The sequence below is a fragment of the Elephas maximus genome, chromosome 16, assembly GCF_024166365.1.
Source record: "Elephas maximus indicus isolate mEleMax1 chromosome 16, mEleMax1 primary haplotype, whole genome shotgun sequence".
Lineage (NCBI taxonomy): Eukaryota > Metazoa > Chordata > Mammalia > Proboscidea > Elephantidae > Elephas > Elephas maximus.
In genome coordinates, this window is record NC_064834.1 from 36,773,422 (window position 1) to 36,794,100 (window position 20,679).

A 20,679-nucleotide genomic window follows, 5' to 3' on the forward strand; every position below is an offset into this window, starting at 1 on the left:
GGGCAAATCTGCTGCAAAATACCTCTTCAAATTAAAAAAAAAATATATGTCACTTTGATGACTAAAGTGCATCTTATCCAAGCCATGGTCTTTTTCAATTGCCCCACATATGTGCAAAAGGTGGACAATGAAAAAGGAAGACAGAAAAAGAACTGAGGCATTCAAATTGTGGTATGAATGAGGAATACTGAATATATTGTGAGAGAAGAAGGAACAAATAAGTCTTAGAAGAAATACAAACAGAATGCTCCTTAGAAGCAAGGGTAATGAGACTTCACCTTGCTTACTTTGTACATGCCTGAAATCAGGAAAGACCGATCACTAGAAAAGAACACTGTGGTAGGTAAAGCGTAGTGTCAGTTGAGGCAAGAGAGGCCGTCAGTGAGAAGGAATGACACAGTGGCTGAAACAATGGACTGGAACACACCTATGACCATGACGATGATTCAGGGTAGGCAACATTTCATTGTTATACATAAGGTCCTTACAGGAGTCAGAGTTAACTGGATGGCAGCTAACAACAACAGGGCATATATACATATTCACCTAAAACTTATATGAGCAAATAGACTGAAATTTAAGCAAGCTGGATATATAGAATCATTTGAAATGTCACAATGAAAATCTGGAACAAGTCACACTTCTGTCCTTCAAGATATTTTAGGAAAAGAGAACATACTAAACCTGTTGGAGATGGGTCAACTCTCTGACAATAAACAGGATTCTAAAAGGATTTTTGATTCTGAAATGTCCTTCCCCACCATCATGAATCTATCATTTTTCTACCCATTATAACCCTATCATTTTGAAGTATACAAAAAGCTCTAGATAAATGTTTACGGACTGATTTCAGTTGCCAAAAATAAGGAAAACTAATTTTTTAATTTTTTTAATTAAATTATTTTTTAATGATAGACCAGAGAAGAGACATACACATATAGGAGAGGAAAAGGAAATAGACTAATTCCTTAAATAAACGAAAGTTGAACAGAAAATGTAATTGTCTTCTTTAAGTCAAATTTATTAAGCTTAACTCCAGCCATGCATAATGCATGCTATAATACATGAGCACCTCTGAGTATCCTCAATAATGAGGGACTATTTCTGTACGGCAAGAGCATTACTATCACAGTAAGATTTGTGAGCAGTCATTTATGTGATCTTTGGTTTGGTTATGTTTCAATATAAACTTGGGAGAATTTATGAAGTTAAGTGGTGGTTCTCAACTGGGGACAATTTTGCCCTCTTCAGGACATTTGGCAATGTCTAGAGACATTTTTGCTTATCACAACTGGGAGATTCTACTAGCATCTAGTGGGTAAAAAAAAAAAAAAAGTGGGTAGAAACCAATAAAACTGCTAAACATCCTACAATGCACAGGACAGTCCCCCATGACAAACCATTATTCAGTTCCAAATGCCAAAAGTTAAGAAACTCTAACGGAAAGTGAATCTATGCAAGTACATTTAAAGAGAAAATTTTGATTTGCCCTATTTGTCATTTTAACCTCCACCAGATGCAAATTACAAGCAAAATAAAAGGTTAACACTAGATTGCAATATTTAAGTAAACTATGTTGCCACTGGATGGAATAGAAAAGCTAAAAATCTACTGAATATTTCCCCCAGCAGATATCACCAGAAATAGTAGAGATTAAAGAAGATTGTGAATACAGGAGAGGTAAGCACAACTGGACTAAACCAAAACCAAAGAAGTTTCCTGAATAAACTGAATACTTCGAAGGCCAGAGTAGCAGGGGTTGGGGTCTGGGGGCCACAGGTGGCATCTGGGGTCTTAAACCCTAGCAAGTGACCATCTAAGATGCATCAATTGGTCTCAACCCACCTGGAGCAAAGAAGGAGAACAACAAAGACACAAGGTAATTATGAGCCCAAGAGACAGAAAGGGCCACATAAATCAGAGGCTACACCAGCCTGAGACCAGAAGAACTAGATGGTGCCCAGCTACAACTGATGACTGCCCTGACAGGGAACACAACAGAGAATCCCTGACGAAACAGGAGAGCAGTGGGATACAGACCTCAAATTCTCATAAAAAGACCAGACTTAATGGTCTGATTGAGACTAGAAGGACCCTGGAGGTCATGGTCCCCAGACCTTCTGTTAGCCCAAGACTGGAACCATTCCCAAAGCCAACTCTCCAGACAGAGATTGGACTGGACTATGGGATAGACAATGATACTGGTGAGGAGTGAGCTTCTTGGCTCAAACAGACACATGAGACTATGTGGGCAGCTCCTGTGTGGAAGGGAGATGAGAAGGCAGAGATGCACAGAAGCTGGCTGAATGGACATGGGGAATACAGGGTGGAGGGAAAGAATGTGCTGTCTCATTAGGGGGAAAGCAACTAGGAGTACATAGCAAGGTATATATAAATGTTTTTATGAGACTGACTTGATTTGTAAACTTTCATTTAAAGCACAATAAAAATAAAATAACAATAATCATAAAGAAGATTGTGAAGCAAGCCTTATAAAAGTGTCCTACTGATGTTAGAAGGCAGCCTTTTTCCAGACATACCCTTCATTTTATATCCTGGCTACACCATTGATCGGCTACAGGATTTGGGGTAAGTTAGTCAACTCTCTATGCCTCAATTACACTGCTATAGATTTGGGATAGTAGTATCTTCTTTCATAAGGTTATGGTAATTAGATAACACATGCAGCAAGACAAAAAGCATATAGTTTTAAGAGTAACGTTTAGAGGAAATTTCCTTTTAGTAGAAAAACATCTTCTTAGGCAATGTAAGGAAGAAGGTCATGGCTCATAAGGAGACAGAAATTGTGAATGTGCTCTGCGTATTAAGGCAGGAAGCTAGATGTTACAGAGACAGAGACCATAGAGAAAGCCTCATGTTGAAAAGACCAGAGGACTTCCAGTAAAGGAATGCCTAACGTATAATATTTAGTGATTTGCTGCCCAAGTCAGCATCCTAGTCCTCTCTCCAGACATCAAGTCAGCGTCACACTAATTTGTTTTGTGAAGATTTGGGGAAAGGTCAAAGCTTGAGGAAGATCCATTGTTTGGCTATGTCAAAAAACAGAGAGGCAGAGAGCAAGAGATCATAGAATAATTATTAAATAATGTAATTATGAGAAACTAGGAACTCAGGAACTTGCAGCTATCTTAGGGGAGGACAGTGGCCTTCACAGGATGTCAGATGGGTACTTAATCCAATTTTACTTAAATTCCAAAGCTATTAGAAACCTGAATTTTGTCAACAGGTAATGTTGCTTCGGTCAGAGCTTAGGGCTCCTTTTTCCAAGCCCATTTGACACCTTTCATTTATATTCTTAATGGCTTTGATGAGGAAGAAAAAGGAAATGTTTTGAGATCAGAAGTTTTAGGTGATATTCCGGTTCTCAATGCTCTTGGATACAGCGGATATTTGGCACTCAGATTCCACATGTGGAGATGGAAATAATAACTACCTGCTTCACAGGGTTAATATGTGAAATTTAAGTGAAGGAGTTTGATATGGGATGAAGCTTTCTACAAATATTAGTGTATAGTAAGCTAATTTAAGGGCAATCACTTAATTCCTATGGTGTCTGTTTGCAAACTGAAGGGGGCTAATAAATATTCCTTGGTAAATAAATTAGAATGTTAGTAAAAATGACCACTACTGTGATCATGCTTGTATAAAAGCCTTAGGATTTCATTTTCATTATATTGCCTTTTTTTTATAGTGCAGAGAAAGAAAAACAACTATAACTAAAAATGCCAACTCCCCTACTGCATGTATTGAAAATATATTTATATTACAACTTATTTCACCCAGTAGCACAATACATTTGCCCCCATGAGATTTTTTATTTGACAGCTGAAAGTATCTACACTTATAATGATGTCTATATAGAAATGGAAGAAAATTACACATACACACACACACACATTACCTTTATACAAGGTTAGTATTCTCCAGAGTATACAAGAAGCACTTATCTACCTTCATTTTTTTTTAAAGCAGAGAAGGGACAGAGAAAAATCAAACCCAAGCAAAGAATAACCATGTACTCTGCAAAGTGCTTCAAACAGCTATGAAAGAATGAAAAAGAAGGCTTTTGAACTTATTCTCTCAAAAGTAGTTGTACAAATGATCTGGGGCAGGGTAGAAGTAAGAGAACTTGGTTTGAAAGTTACTACCTATACAATGGAATCTTATTTAGGTATAAAAAGGAACTAAGTATCGACACATGTCATAGCACGGATAAACTTTGAAAACATACTAAGTGAAAGAAGCCAGTCATAAAGGAGCAGGTAGTGTATGATTCAGCTTATATGAATTGTGCAGGATAGGCAACCCTACAGAAACAGAAATCAGAATAGTGGTGGCCTAGGACTGAAAAGGATAGAGGAATTGGGATGTGACAGCTCAGTGATGTGGGGCTTCTTTTTGGGGTATATTCTAAAATTGGTGTGGTGATGGATGCACAACCCTTTGAATACACTAAAAAAAAAAAAAAGCCACTGAATTGTACATTTTCAATGAGTGAACCGTACAGTATACGAAGTAAATCTCAATAAAGTTCTTTAAAAAAAGAGGGCTTAGAACATGGTGCATAGGAATTGCTCAATTATAAGATTAGCCAATAATGCCATTAATGGTATCACAATATCCTTCATGAGAGCATTGAAGAATCAGGGGTGATTTGGTCTCTCATTCTTCCTCCAATAGCTTTTCTCCACTTTATGACTAAAACCAAAAACCAAACCCATTGCCATCGAGTCAATTCCAACTCCAATTGACCTTACAGGACAGAGTAGAAATGTCCCATAGGGTTTTCAAGACTGTGATCTTTCGGAGGGCAGACTGCCAAATCTTTCTCATAGGGAGCAATTGGTGGGTTCAAGCCACTGACCATTTGGTTGGCACCCAATCACTTAACCACTGTGCCACCAGGCCTCCATCTCTTTAGGACAATTACGCCAATATTTTTCACCATGTACGGCCACATTTTCCTTCCTTAATTACTGCCCACCCGTCCCCAATTCCACTCTAAGTGAGGACACCATATTACCTTTAACTCAGTCATGCCATCAATGACTACAAATACATCTTACTGTCAGCATATTTAATCCACTTACTTATATTTATTTCCTTAACCAAAACTCTACCCTAAGCCCTTGTTTACGACATTGACACAGGTTCTTTCTTGGATTCTCTGTCACCAAACTATAGAACAAAGAGAGCAGAATCAAATTCCTTAAATATTATTCAGATATAATATATTCCCCTGCTAAGAAATTTATACTAGTTTCTCTGGAGTCACATTCAAATTCATAGCAAGTGTGTCCAGCCTTCCCACAAGCTGAGATCTTCCCTTACTTAACCTTAATCTGAATCCTCATCCTCTGTCATTCTCTTATTCAAACTTCATGGTATAGCTCAGAGGTTCTTAACCTAATAGAATCCAGGGTTCTATGAACTTGGATATGAAAAACAACTGCATCTTTATTTTTACCAATCTGTAGTTGAAATTAGCATTTTCTCATTATATTACAGTTGTTTCAGGTATCTTCAAATAATGTTTATGCTCATGACTTCTTCAAATTAATGGTAATTACTAGACCCACCGTCCTATCTTCTTATTTCATGTGTTAAATAAAAATACACATCTATTACTGAATCACAATTTGTTTTCATCATTTTAGCTATTGATTTTTGATGTAATTTCCTTGATAACCCAATATAGTTTATTTTATGTACCTCAAAATATTCTGCAATGATATTCATAGGATTCAGTCTTTCAGAGGGGCCCCTGGCACAAAAAAGATTAAGAATACCTGGCTAGCTGCTTACCCATAAGCCTGTTATGTTCAGGTCAATTCTGACTCATAGTGACCCTATAGAACAGGGTAGGACTGCCCCATAGGGTTTCTAAGACTGTAATCTTTACAGAAGCAGACTGTCACATTTTTAAATCACGGACCTTTCGGTGCTTTAACCACTGTACCACCAGGGATCCTTGGCTAGCTGAAAAGACATCTAATATTCTACACAAAATAAACTATTTCTTCATCGCATTTGCCATTCTCTTAGATTTCTATATTTGTGCCACAATAATAGACCAACAATTAAAAAAAAAAAAAAACACACAAAAAGAAAAGACAAGGTGGCCCTTCCTTTCACTCATCCAAGTACCTGCCTTCCTTCTAAACACTACCGACAAATCACTTCTACATAAAGTCGCCCTTAGGTCGGTCCAGGAATCTCATTCCTTCTAATACTCCATAAACTCTGCCATTTAAATTTAAAGATTTATATGACTACAGCTCTTTATTAGTTCAGGCTGTCTTTGGATTTGTTCATATACACCCCCTTGTATTTGTTCCCTCTTAGTAAACTGAAATTTATTTAGAGTAAGGCTTTCTTTGCATTTCTTTTGCATAGAATCTTATCATGGTGTTAATGAATATTTGATAATTCTGGACTTATTTGAAAAGAGAAGACAAAGTAGATTAGACAACAACAAGTTACTCTAATTGATTGGAATAGTCGTTAGAAGTCCAACATCACAGATTCCTTCTCATCATTTGTCACCGAACTTCAAATGGTTCTATGGCCATGTTGCCTACTTCTCACATTAGACAGGTATTTTGTTATTATGTCTTTGGTTACAGGATGGACAAGGGGAGTGTTTGAATCTATCAGCACAAATTAATAAAAAAAAGAGAGCATAACCTAGATACAGCGTTTAAATGGAAGTTATAAAAATATAAGCTTTATCTTGGATAAAAAATTTTATGTCTTCAATTAAAAAAAAAACTGGCTGTTAATACATTATGTTAATCATCCTTCTACTATATTACTGAGGATTTTTTATGAAGACACCCAATACTTTTTTAAATATTTAAAGGGATATGACATTCTACCTAGTCTTGGGCAGCAATGGATTAATTTAAGAACTTAATTGCTATAGAAAAAATATTATTCCTAATGACCCAGGACCATTCATGAATAATTTGTTCTTATATAAAAATGTCCTAAATCATTTATCTTTTTTCAACTCAGCCACCTGTAAATGATATGAAAGTCTATTATTTCTTTCTGAGTTTTTCCAGATTTTAGTTCATCTGCTGATTCACACTAAGAACAGACGAGGTGTTTTCATTTGAGGGACTGGTTTCTTTGATAAACTCTCTCCTACCACATCCACACCCTAGAGCAGTAAATCAAGGGAATTTGGGCTTCTGCCTCAGGACAGGGTAACACTTATCAACAGACACAAAGAAAAATATATGGTATTTTAAGTTGCAAAGATTATGAAGGAGATGTTAAACTAATGCTGTGTTTCCACACTAGACTGTTTAAATGTAAAATACACCTAAATAATATTGTCAGAAAACTTTGGTATATAACATATTAGAGTATTAAAAAAAAAAAAAAAAATCCATTGACGTTGACTGGATTCTGACTCATCGTGACCCTATAGGATAGAGTAGAACTGCCCCATAGAGTTTCCAAGGAGCTCCTGGTGGATTTGAACTGGTGACCTTTTGGTTACCAACTGTAGCTCTTAACCACTACACCATCAGGGTTTCCAGAGTATAAATACAACATAAAAGGCTTTTGTTGCAAGGCGGTTTCAAATTATGCTTGAACCGGAAGAAAACACACTATCTCAGATATCAATGCATCTTCGCAGGAAAAAAATAATGTTCAAGTTCACTAGCCCTGGGCTTTTATCTTTAATGTTCTCCGGACAGACTTTGAAGTCCTCAGTCTCCAAAGGAAAAGTATAAAGTCATGAAAGATGGCATGGAGCCAGTTGACATCTCCAGGATTATAAAATAAGAATAAAATTAAAGCTCTTCAGTGAGACTAAGAAAAAAAGCCTATATAAGTCCTTCACATTTCCCACATATTTTATTCATTACAAAAAACAGAAAAATCAGAGACTTTTCCTCTGTTATTACCACCCTATAGAAATGAGAAACCACTAGATACATAGAACTATTTAACCACATTTGCACGGTGTACAAATTCAACCGCAATTTTATCTTTTGTTAGTTAAAATCCAATTGCTACAATAAGCAGGTTTTTGGTTAGCAGAAAGATAAAACAAATCCTGGGAAATATTGCTCAAAATATAAAGCAATGCATCATAGCTATTTATATTAAAGCAGGAAGTTTGAAAACCCATTAAAAAAGAATTCTATTTTTTTAAAAAATGTCTCATTGGTATGAATCAACCTAAAGACATGCTTTTAATACACTAAAAAGATAACAGCAGAGAGACAAATTTGTTTTGGGGTTTTCTTTTTCTTTTTTATTGAAAAACATTATAAGCTGGCACTTAATAAATGCATTTGATGAATGAATAAGGATCAGACACTCCAGCTCCATAGTCAGTAGATGCAGTTACAATGCTAAGAATGAAACTGGATGAATTTCAGAGGAAAGCAATACTTTCTCTTTTATGTATATATCACGACACTGTCAAAACACATTGAAAGCAGGGACAGATGAAAAACCTCTAGAGATGATCCACATTTGCCGTAAAACACAGATACATTTAGAATCATGGGCCAAAGAACGAATGGAAATCCCTACCCAAGAGGAAACATGAATATCAACCTGATGAAAGAGTCCATGTTTCCAATGGGCAGGAGATATATTTTCTCGTCCCTCTGTGTGCCTGATAGAAACATAAGATACTCTCAGTAACATTAGATCCTGGGTTGAGCAACGTTTACTTGTTGTTGTTGTTGTTGTTAGGTGCCATTGAGTCAGTTCTGACTCACAGCGACCCCATGCACAACAGAACAAAACACTGCCCGGTCCTGCACCATCTTCACAATCGTTGTTATGCTTGAGCCCACTGCTGCAGCCACTGTGTCAGTCCATCTCGTTGAGGTTCTTCCTCTTTTCCGCTGACCCTGTACTTTACCAAGCATGATGTCCTTCTCCAGGGACTGATCCCTCCTGACAACATATCCAAAGTATGTAAGATGCAGTCTTTCCATCCTTGCTTCTAATCATTACTTATACATGATTAATAAGCAGCCACTTATAATCTTGAGTTTTAAGATTATGTCCTAGAAGATAATGAAATGCTCATTAAATGCTCACTAGAATATTCTAAATCGGCATAGTTTTTACACCCATGCATGTTGCAGACAAGTCTTCCAAAGTAACTGTGGTAAGGATCTGAATTAGTTATGACTTCCTGCTCAAGACACTTAGACAAAAATGCAGTCCCAGGTAATTACCTCTAGTTATGGAAAGGGTGGAATGTGAGAGATGGAATATGAACATGTGAACATTACAGAAGATCTAGGAGAACAAGAAGGAAGAGTTAGAGAGAAGGCAGAGAGAAAAATGGAACTTGTGGGTGGGTGAAATGTGGAATAATAGAAAAGAGTTAAAGATAAGGAAATAGGAAGCAATAAAGTAAATGGAAAGGAGGTAAGTCAAGGCATCAGAGATAAGAGTTTAGGGTTTCTGATTAGGAGGAGTTTTGTGTTAGACATTATAGAATTTTCTTAAGTATCTCTTGGAAACTGATGAGAGCTGAACCTACAAGGATGCTAAATCTTGCTGATATATCTTCCTGAGACTCTTTAGGTGCACAGCCCAAAAGGCTTTGTTGTGTTGGTCAGCTGACTATCATGCAGTCACTTGGAGAGTAAAAGAAGTGGAGTGGGTTGGGGAGTGATCATATCAGGTATTATCAGGCCCACAATCCCTTAACTGCTCTTCAAAACCCAAAGTTGTTTTCTTATTTGGCTTCAAAGCCTGAACCTTAACTAACATGAGGCTATTTGTAGTATTTATTTACTTGACCTAAACGTCTATTTACACATTTTGATACAGAAATGTTAATGTGTTTGGTTACTGGTACCATCCCAGGCCCAAGCAGGAGTATTATAAAGCATGTACTATATGTACTATTTTCCTTTTCTAAAATCTGAAAAATTAAGAATTTAGAAACATCTGGTCCTAAGGGTTCTGGATAAGGACTACAGACATTTACTACTTTAAACTGGACAAGGTTTTTCCTTTATAGTGGGTGGGATCCTTGTGTGACAGTCACCTAGGGAAGAAGTATGCCTCTCAAATGAGAAACCACTCCTGAGAGCAGAGAATTTAGGAATGTACATACATAGAAACGTCATTCTTACTCTCTTTGGTTCCACCCTAAGACTGTCAAGATAGACCCAATGGAATGCCTAAGGTGAGGGGGGTCATCTTCCCAAGCTGTAAGCCCCAGATGGAGGAAGTAAAAAACTGAAGCTGGACACCTGTGTGTTAGAACAAATTTGTACAAAAGAGCAGTTCCTGAAGGGAGAATGAAGATCAAATCCAATGTATGAGGATGGCTGGTAGAAATAATAAGTTATGAACTTATTCCAAAAAAGATTTTAGATAGATGACAATAAAAATTCATATAGAGAGAGGGATCCAAGAACTAAAAAACAAAGAAAAGGAGAAAGAGGTGAGGAAAGCCAGAGTAATTAAAAAATGAAATTGGGCAATTATTTCTCTCTCATTCTATATATGTAAGTATGCAGAAAAAAGAAATTCTGGCTTCGGGTGCTAAGAGAAACCCCAATCTGAGCATGATTGTGCAAGAGACTGACATCTTCAACAGTAGATTTACCCATACAGAATTATTCAGGATATGAACATGCCATTGATTTATTAAATATTCACTTTTACTGAACTATTTAATGATTTAAAAAAATGCAGAATACCGCTCAACTGAAAGAAAATCCAGGACATTTGAATCAACGAACATTCACCAGTGGACCCTCAACTTCTTAAGGGCAGGGGCAATCTTTTCAAATTATAACCCCAATTTTAAGCATCTGGCATAGGGTCACTATGAGTCGGAATCGACTCGATGGCACTGGGTTTGTTTTTGGTTTGGCACAGAAATGTTACATAAACATTTGCTGATTGAATATCCGAGCAGAGTTTAGGAGTTAATGTGAATATATTTCTTCAGAAAGACAAGTTGTGTTTTTTTTTTTTTTTTTTTTTTTTTTAGAATAGCTGCAAGACTATTTTTAACTGACTTATTCAGTTAGCATGGCGGGCAGTCGTAGACTATGGAGAATTACGTGTCCAGTCACTCAAGACATTTTAAGACCTATGAGTCTTCCCCAAACATAATGTTATAAAATGTCCTTTTGCTAAAAATGTTGGAATCAGGTAATTATCTACTTTTCAATTTTAATGAATAGGCCATCTGTTCATTCAAATTGAAAAAAAAAAATGAAATTTTTCTACAAATTAACTACTTGATGAGGTGTCCCTTGTGACTATATTGGCTTCACTGTTTTTTGTTATAGTTAACCTAAAGGTGACACATAGCATATTATACAAGGTTTTATAAAACCAGAATATGGAAAAATGTTTTTCCTGATCATGTAATAATCACAGTATCTGTTCCTTTGACAGGCTATATTTATACTTATCAAAGGTTAATTTTTATTACCATAATTTCCACACTCTATTAAAATGAATTACTAGGAAGGAAGAAAAATGTGTCCATTTTCAACTGTGATAATTATGACAAAGCTTTAAATTCTACACGTTTTGTTTTATAGGTTATCATTATAATGATGAACAACAATTGCTTTCAATCTCCTATCCTTCCTTTGTACAACACATTTTCTTTTCATTGTGTTCTCCAAATGGTAGCCAATTGCCACATGGGGCTATTTAAATATAAATTAACTAAAAATAAATAAAATTTAAAATGCATTTCCTCAGTTGCACTAGCCACATACCAAGTGCTCAAAAGCCACCTGTGGCCAGTGGCTACCATATTAAATAGTGTAGACATTTCTATCCTTTCAGAAAGTTCTATTAGCCAGCACAGGAACATCCTTCTGTCTCTATCCATCATTCCTCTCAAGCATCATTCCTTCCTTTGGCAGTGAAGCTAACTCTTCACTTACGCTCTCAGCCATGCTTTCTTTTTCAAAATATTTGTAAGTTCCCCCCACCTGGTTCTTCAAAATATCATTCCTTTGTGAGATTATTTGAATTACCTTTTAATATCTCTTTTAGTTTTTAAATTTCCTGAGGGGGAAAAAAAAGACAAGTTTTGTGTGTTGTTTTGTAAAACAAAAACAAAATCGGTGGTACTTTATAAATACTGCATAACAGGAGCATGACTTTGGCAGAAAATATACTCATGCATAGCAGGGCTGAAGCATTTAGTCTAATTAAAAATGAAAATACTATTACAACCTGAAATTGTATCTGTTATCAAATTAGTATGCCCGATATTAAAGCTACAGAAAGTATTCAGGATGGGGCCTTTTAGAAATGGGCTTCCTTTGTCTTCTCTATTTATCCAAAGATAAAGGCAGATTCTACATACTATGATTAAATTGAACTAGGCCTGAACCATAACCACTTCATTTGAATGTATGTAGCAGCAGCTTTAAAATCAAATATCCTTGTCATGTGGGGTTTCACCTAGAACTGGAACTAGTTAGAGAGGTACCACATAATTCAGTTTTTTCAAGTTCTGACCTTTGTATGTGGTTGTGGCTACCAGTTCATTTTCCACCCTCTTGCCTCTAACACACACAAATACCCCCACCACAGCCTACCTATGGTAAATTGATGAGGTTTAATTGTTTAAGTTTTCTATCCAGAGCCCTCCGTGCTAAGATCAAAACTGAATTCATTGACATCAAGTCGATTCCAACTCATAGTGACCTACATGACAGAGAAGAACTGCCCCATAGAGTTCCCAAGGATAGAACTTGGTGAATTCGAACTGCCAACCTTTTGGTTAGCAGCTGTCTTAGTCATCTGATGCTGCTATAACAGAAATACCACAAGTGGACAGCTTTAACAAACAGAAGTTTATTCTCTGACAGACAACTAGGCTAGAAGTCCAAAGTTAGGGCATCAGCTCCAGAGAAAGGCTTTCTCTCTCTGTAGGCTCTGGAGAATGGTCCTTCTTGTCAATCTTCCCTTGGACTAGGAGCTTCTCAGGCACAGGGACCCTAGGTCCAAAGGATGTGCTCTGTTCCAGGTGCTGCTTTCTTGGTGGTATGAGGTTCCCAACTCTCTGTTTGCCTCCCTTTCCTTTTATCTCTTGTAAGATAAAAGGTGGTACAGGCCACACCCCAGGTAAACTCCCTTTACATTGGATCAGGGATGTGACCTGAGCAAGGGTGTTACATTCCACCCTAATCCTCTTTAACCACATAGGAAAATCACAAAATGGAGGACGACCACAGAATACTGGGAACCACGTTGACACATATTTCTGGGAGACACAATTCAATCCATGACAGCAGCCGTAGCTCTTAACTGCTATACCACCAGGGCTTCCTCATTCTTTATATAAGAAACTACTTTTTTCTCCCAAAGGCAATTTGTCTTTAAAAAAAATAATAATTTTCTGTAGCAGTTAATGTGCCCATAAAGTCTATTTTCAGATCAAATTGGAACCTTTTTTTTCTTGCAAAAGTATGTTTTTATTAATTTCCAGAAGATAGATTGCTTTTTTCTGTAACAATTATGGATATCACCAGGTTTTAATACATATAGCAGTTACTAAGCGTTCTTTTCTACACGCACTATAATATATACATTGAAGTACTGATGCCTAGTTCCTGGTTCAGGTCAATTAAACCAGGATCTCTAGGGAGTGGAGTGCTGATTTCTATAGTTCTTAAAGCTCTTCACATGATTTTCATTTGCTGATACATTTGGTCTTCAGGACCATTGTAATCCAAACCATATCTGGTAAAAAATGAAAGTAACCCCACAAACAAAGAATTCCCACAGTGTGCAGAGGCAGACAGAAGACCTTCCACTTTGAAAAGAGAAACAAATTCACTTTCACTGAGACCATCTGTACCAGATGACCACGAAGAAAGCCATGGGAGCTATTAGAGTTGGTACATTCTGCCTGGCAAAAAAAAGCAATAGGAAAAGTTCATGGTTACAGACAACAAAAATTTAAATTAATGTAATTGTTAGTAAATGACTTCCCATGAGTAATTTTTTTTTTTTTTTTTTAAGTGAAGGCATTAAGGCAGGGATTGGCAAACTATTTTTCAAAGGGGCAGATAGTAAATATTTCAGATTTTGTAGGTCATATTGTATTTGATGCAGCCACTCAACTCTGCCATTGTAGTGTGAAAACAGCCATAAACAATGAATAAATGTATGAGTATGGCTGTATTCTAATAAAGCTTTATTTACAAAAACAGGCAGAGGGCCAGATATGGTCTACAGATTATACTTTGCATTAAGGGATCTGGTAGGACATTTCTTTAAAACTATTATGGCAATTGTATCTTCTAAATATTATCAAAACTGTATCTCCCATCCCACATGCTCTTCTACAATGTAATCTTACTACTCCCCCATCAAGACGTGGGTTCTATTTATCAACCTCCTTAATTCTGGTCAGGCCCTGCAATTACTTTGACCAATACAACAGAGTGGAAATGACTCTGGCCTGGAAGCTTCTACTTCCAGCTAACTCCAGCAAAAAGCCAGTGCCAATTATCAGCCACATGAGTGAGTTACCTTGAACATCCAGCCTACTTAAGAATTTAGGTAACTTTATCCCAGCTGTCATCTGACTATAACCACATGAGAGATTCCAGGCAAGGAAAACCTAGTTGAGCCCAGGTTTTGGAGTGGTTTGTGTTGCAACGATATAAGTAGAACAACTTTTTTTGTTGTTTTTTTTAAAACACTGAGGCCTTTTTTTCTTCTAATGTAAAGATTCTTAGTTGTATAGAAGTTTATCAGTAAACAGACAAAGGCAGACACTTGTTTAGCTTGCCTCTTAGTTAAACGAATGCATTTCTTCTAAGATTCATGGGTTGTTGTTGCTGTGTGTCATAGAGTCAGTTCCACTCACAACACTATTGGACAGAGTAGAACTGTTCCCATACGGCTTTGTGGGCTATAATCTTTATGAAAGCAGGTCACCAGGTCTTTTCTCCCACAGAGTGGCTGGTGGGTTGGAAAAGCTAACCTTCTGGTTAGCCGAGCTTAACCACTGCACTACCAGAGCTTCTATTCATGGATTAGTCTCATTTATTTGAGCCATACATTTAGTTCGCCTACATGTTTAATGGCTATATTAAGTGACTCCATTTAAAAAAAAGGTATTTCAAGACTAAAAGTTCTTCACTCATGTTAATCATCACAGATAAATTTAGTCACATTTTTGTTGTGGAGGGAAAGAGATATGCTGAAAAACCATATATTATTTATGTTGTAACCGTATCTTCACCTATTACAAATGAAAAAGGGAGGTGAAATGGAATCACTAAAAACTACTATAGTACTATGATTTGGAAAAAGAATTGCCAACCAAAATTAGCTAAATGATTAAATTGGGTTAAGTCTAAATAAAATTTGTTTTTCTTTAAATCGATTAAGACCAACATTTGAGTAAATCAGTAATAAAAACATATAGGGCTTCAGAATTGACAAAGACATAGTACTTAAAAAAAAGATGTTTCAAAAACTGAAACACCCAGCACAAAACTTGGTTTAGAATGGAGGCTCAAATCTTGAGTGGTTAACTGGTTCACACTGTCCGTTTTCACAATGATCATGATATTAAATAAGTCCTTGAGTAAATGAACATGTAGACCATACTGTGGCAAAAAGAATGAAAACAGTAAAACTTTCTGTGTTCCAACTAAGAATAACTCTGGGTAACTTCAACTAGGAAGATTATTAAAGTTAGAAAACTAAATTCTAATTTGTTTCTATGAATTCGTAAATAGACAGATGCCGAGATCTTATAGGAAGAGCCTAGAGGCAAGAGTCAGGATTCTGAATGCGTAAAGCTAAAATGGAGAAAATATGGGAGACAAAATTATAAACCATGGCTCAAGGGGGATGAGCGTGGGGAAATACCACTCAGGAGAGCAATTCTCTTCAAGTCATCAAATATTAGAGTTGAAAAATACATTCAAGGTCATCATATCAAGAAGTTCTTAATTTACAATAGCGAAAATTAGGCCCTTTTTTTCTTTTTTTAGCTTGGTAAAAGAAGAAAACAAAATTTCTACTAGAGCAGAACCAGAACTAGAACGTAGGTCTCCTGTCTTGACTTCAAGTAGGGCTCCTGCCACACTTGTGCTGTCTCCTAAAGAGGATGGAGATCAGGGCAGGGAAGGCAGGGCCAGTCCTGGCAACCCATCCATCTCAATACAAGTGTGTGCCTTATCACCACAGCAGCTGTACAGAACAAGAAAATCAACATTTTGCACTTGATCTAGGGAAAGAATGTCAATAGAATTTTGAAACAATTACAAAAAAAAAAAAAGTGGTTAAAAATAAAGGCACACATTTATGAAAAGAAGTCGACAAGTTAAAAATTCTTAGATGAGCTGACCAAAGTATTTGCTTATTTTATACTTTCATTTCTCAATCATAAGTTCACAACATATCAGGGAGAGCAACAGCGAAACTCACAAAACATAAAATTGGTATAATCTATATAAGAAGGAAAGGAGCCCTGGTGGTACAACACTTAAGTGCTAGGCTGCTAAGTGAAAGGTTGATAGTTTGAATCCACCCTCTGGCTCTGCAGGAGAAAGACCTGGCAATCTGCTTCCATGAAGAATACAGGGTAGGAGACCCTACAGGGCAGTCCTGCTCTGTCACATAGGGTCACTGTGAGTCAAAAAGCAACTAGAAGGCACCTAACAACAACATGTAAGAAGGAAAGACTCACTCTGAGGCTTTCAGTGTTTAGTTGTTATTTTTTCTCATTGAACTGCCTGCAATGATTACCACGCAACATCAGAAAAGAACATAGAAATGAATCAGCAGCTACGGAGTCTGTGAGTTATGAATGACCCAAGGACTCAAGGGTAAAGTTACTGTGGAATATTTACTCTGCATATTTACTCTGCGGACCAATGTTTCTTTTCATTTGTCCCATGTTCAACTCTTTTAAACTTTAAAGAATTTTAATATTTCCAGTCCATGGTTATTGTATCCATTCTTCTGCAGATTTTGCAGACTTCGATCATATCCTTTTTCAAGTTCCATTTACTTGAGATAGAGCCAGGAAAACCCTTTCCCTGGAACTTTCACCTACTTGACAGTTTCAGTTGCACTCTTGCAACTTCTTTAGATATTCTCTACCTTTCCCAGAAAAGTGCCTCCAGAAACATTTTCTAGAGCAGAGAAATGCTGTAACATTTACCATGGCGGTAGCGTCAGATATACAAACATGATGATTTGACCTTTTGATTTGTAGCAACACTTTAGACCAAAAGTTATTACGACTTAATGTACAATGATCATAAACTCTGGTTCTGATGTTGAAACTGGTTGCTGTGTGTATATAATCATAACAGTTGCATTTGGATAAATTTCCCTACACATGTGTTGCTTTCTGCTTGTTAATACTGAAACAGATCTGATGTTGTATCCATTCATGCAATCTCTTGAAATCGTGTCCTAGTTTTCTTCTAACTTTAATATTTTCCAAGACAGAGGAATTATGATACTTATTTACATTGTCTCATCTAGAAAAAATTACTAAAGTGATAACAAAAATTCTCAGAGATATTATTAATTATACTTTATCCAGAGAAATATTTAATTTGGACAGAATTATAAAGAAAATCAAGACACACTAAATACTATTTGAAGATTAAAGGTAACATAAAATATTGAATGGAATGCTATATTTTGATATCAAAATAACTTTGTTTTTGTCCTGGCTCTTTAAGTAAGAGCTGACTGTCTTGGTTCAAGTCCTTAAGCTTTCCATGACTTTAGCATAAGTCTGTAAAGTGATCCTAAACAGTTTCAAGTTCATGTCCAACTCTACAATTATATGATTCTTCAATGTTTACTTAAAACTAAATTAAATGTCTTGTGAAGTTAACTCCACTTTCCAGAATTTTATTTTTAAAGGAACAGGCTTAAATAATTCTCCAAGTTCAACTAAACGTTTTCTATAAAAATTGTGGGGCCATCAAAGATATCATTTTGCTAATCTGTGAGGCCTACTGAGTCCCTTGAGATGTGACTTCCATATATAAACACAGGACAGTTCTCAGTTCCCATTGGCCCAGGATATCTCCTGGGTGTAGACACTCCAGGTTGGAGATCTCAGAGAATACCTTGTCCTTGAGAGTCTCAGAGAAGCTTCTAGCAGATATTTATGTTTGCATGGTTGAAATTTTAGACTACTCTTTGCTGGGGAGGATTAATACCTCCAAAGAGTAGTAATGGTACTTCTATACTACTTGACTATATTTGAAGACCCACTGGTATCTTTGCTTTTGATGCAGAACATCAGGCTGAAGTTTGTAGGTGAGATAGGAGTTTTCCAGTTTGGAGCAGAAGATTATGGTAAAATAGCAATGTCGTCAATGCAAAGATGGAGATGCTGACAGTGGGACTGGAACCAAGACTTGTGCTGTATTACTATGGTGATGCTAAGAAGCAATGGTTGAAATTTACAGTGAGTTAGAATTTAAGAAAAGTTCTTAACTTTTATCTTATTCTATCTTCACAACACAATTTAAGGAAAATTTATCCAAATTTTAATAAAGAAATTGAGTCATAATGTAGTCATAGTTAGCAAATGAGTGCTGATAAGGCATGAGTATTAGTACAGGAGCTACAACCCTCACCTCTTAGCTCCTACCTGGCTCCTAGCATATTATACCACAGCACCAGAAAGAAAAAGAAATGAGATACTTCGTAAAGGGAGCAAAACTACCTCTGCAGCTACCCATTTAACTACAAACATTCATTTCTATCTGATATGTTTCAGAATTCTTTTCTGACATTGCCAATCTGACTGGTTTCTCATTTTGGGGGGAAAAAAAAATCCCAATTAGTTGTTGGTTCCAGGTGGTTCTTAGCTTTTTTGATTAATCAGATTTGCCCTTTACTGCAATCTGGACATTTCCCTAGAGGAAATAAGTCCTCTATTTAATCTGTGAGACTGTTCATTTAAAAATTTACAATTTGCAGCTCCACATGTACAATAAATCCAGCAATTACAGTGATGTAAGCCTTCAGAATCCCAAAATGGAAGACAGCTTCTAAAGGACAGAGCCTTGAGTGGCCAGGAAAGCAACATTTGAATCAGATAGGGAGTAAATGTACACTATAAAAAAATCAGTTATTACCCAAACACAATGTCAACCAGGTGATCAAGGTAAACATCATCAGTGATAAGACATATTGATAGTTTGTACCCTTGACCCATAAAAAAACCTATTGCTCGGTCAAGTTGATAGCAACCCTAGAGGACAGGGAAGAACTGCCCCACAGGGTTTCCAAAGAGCAGCTGGTGGGTTTGCACTGCCAACCTTTTGGCTAGCAGCCGTTATCACTTAACCACTATACCACCAGGGCTCCCTAGACATGATATGATAAAAATGGCATTTTACCTCTGTGATCTTCCTCCTAAAAACCGTAACCCCAGTTGAACTGTGAGAAAAACATCAGACCAATTCCAACTGAGGGAAATACTATAAAATATCTGACTAGTAAGCATAAATACTGTCAAGACCATCAAAAACAAGGAAAGCCTGAGAAACTGTAACAGTCAATAGGAGCCTAAGACAATATGAGGGCTAAATGCTATGTGGGATCATGGATAGCATCCTGGAACAGAAAAAAGGCATTACTTAAAAACTAAGGTAATATGAAAAAAGTATGGAATTTGGTTAATAATAATGTATCAATATTGGTTCATTAACTATAAACAAAGGTATCACACTAATGTAAGATGTTTGTAATAGGGGAAACAGTATGGGATACATAAGAACTCTCTACTATCTTCACAATTTCTCTGTACATCTGAAATCATTTTAAAATTTTTATTTAAAATAATTAGTATTCCTTCCAACCAGAGCTTTCCAAACTTTAATGTACATAGATATCACTCAGGGATTTTGTTAAAATTTCTGATTGCAGTAGGTCTGGAGTAGGACCTGAGCGTTTCTATTTCTAACAAGTTCCTAGGTGAGGTCAATGTTGTTGTTGCAAGGACCAGAGTTTGATTACCAAGGTTTTGAATCTAGAGCAGGGTTTCTCAAACTCAGCACAAATGACATTTTGGGCCAGACAATTTTCTGTTATGAAGGCTGTCCTGAGCATTATAGAATATTTGGCGGCAGCTCTGGCCACAACCCACAATAACACCTTCCCCCAGTTGTGACAACCAAAAATGTCATCAGGCATTGTCAAGTATCTCCTGGGAGGGAGGAGATGTTGTCCCCAAATGAGAGCTACTGATCTAGGGCAGTCATTGAAACATGATTTGTTTGGATCCACTTAGAAAAAAAAAAAAAAAAAACACTATTCATTTACCAAATACTTGAATGTTTAGTATGTCCCAGGCTATCAATAACTTAACTATAACTATTTTATAAAATTTGGTTTCTTAGAATCATCTACTCACAGTCACCAGTCACATGATTTAAAATGCATGGTTTTGGCCTTCCAGGGGCTTTCCATTAAGCAAAAGTTGTGTGATATAAAATATATAAGAAAATAGGAAGCTACAAAATATGTATTATTAGACATTGGATAGAGCATTCACAACCAAAGGCAAAGATAAGATTGGATGTCACAAACTTAATATATTTTTATAGCATTGAACTATTTAGAGAATTTTTTTGCACATGTATCATCTGTGTCTGCTAACCACCCTTGGAA

The 20,679-nt window shown here is 36.5% G+C and overlaps 1 protein-coding gene across 2 annotated transcripts in view; it reads right to left on the bottom strand.

Moving 5' to 3' along the window:
- Positions 1-20,679, bottom strand: part of PRKG1 (protein kinase cGMP-dependent 1) — a 1,427,928-nt gene that overhangs the window by 919,254 nt on the left and 487,995 nt on the right. The window lies entirely within an intron of this gene.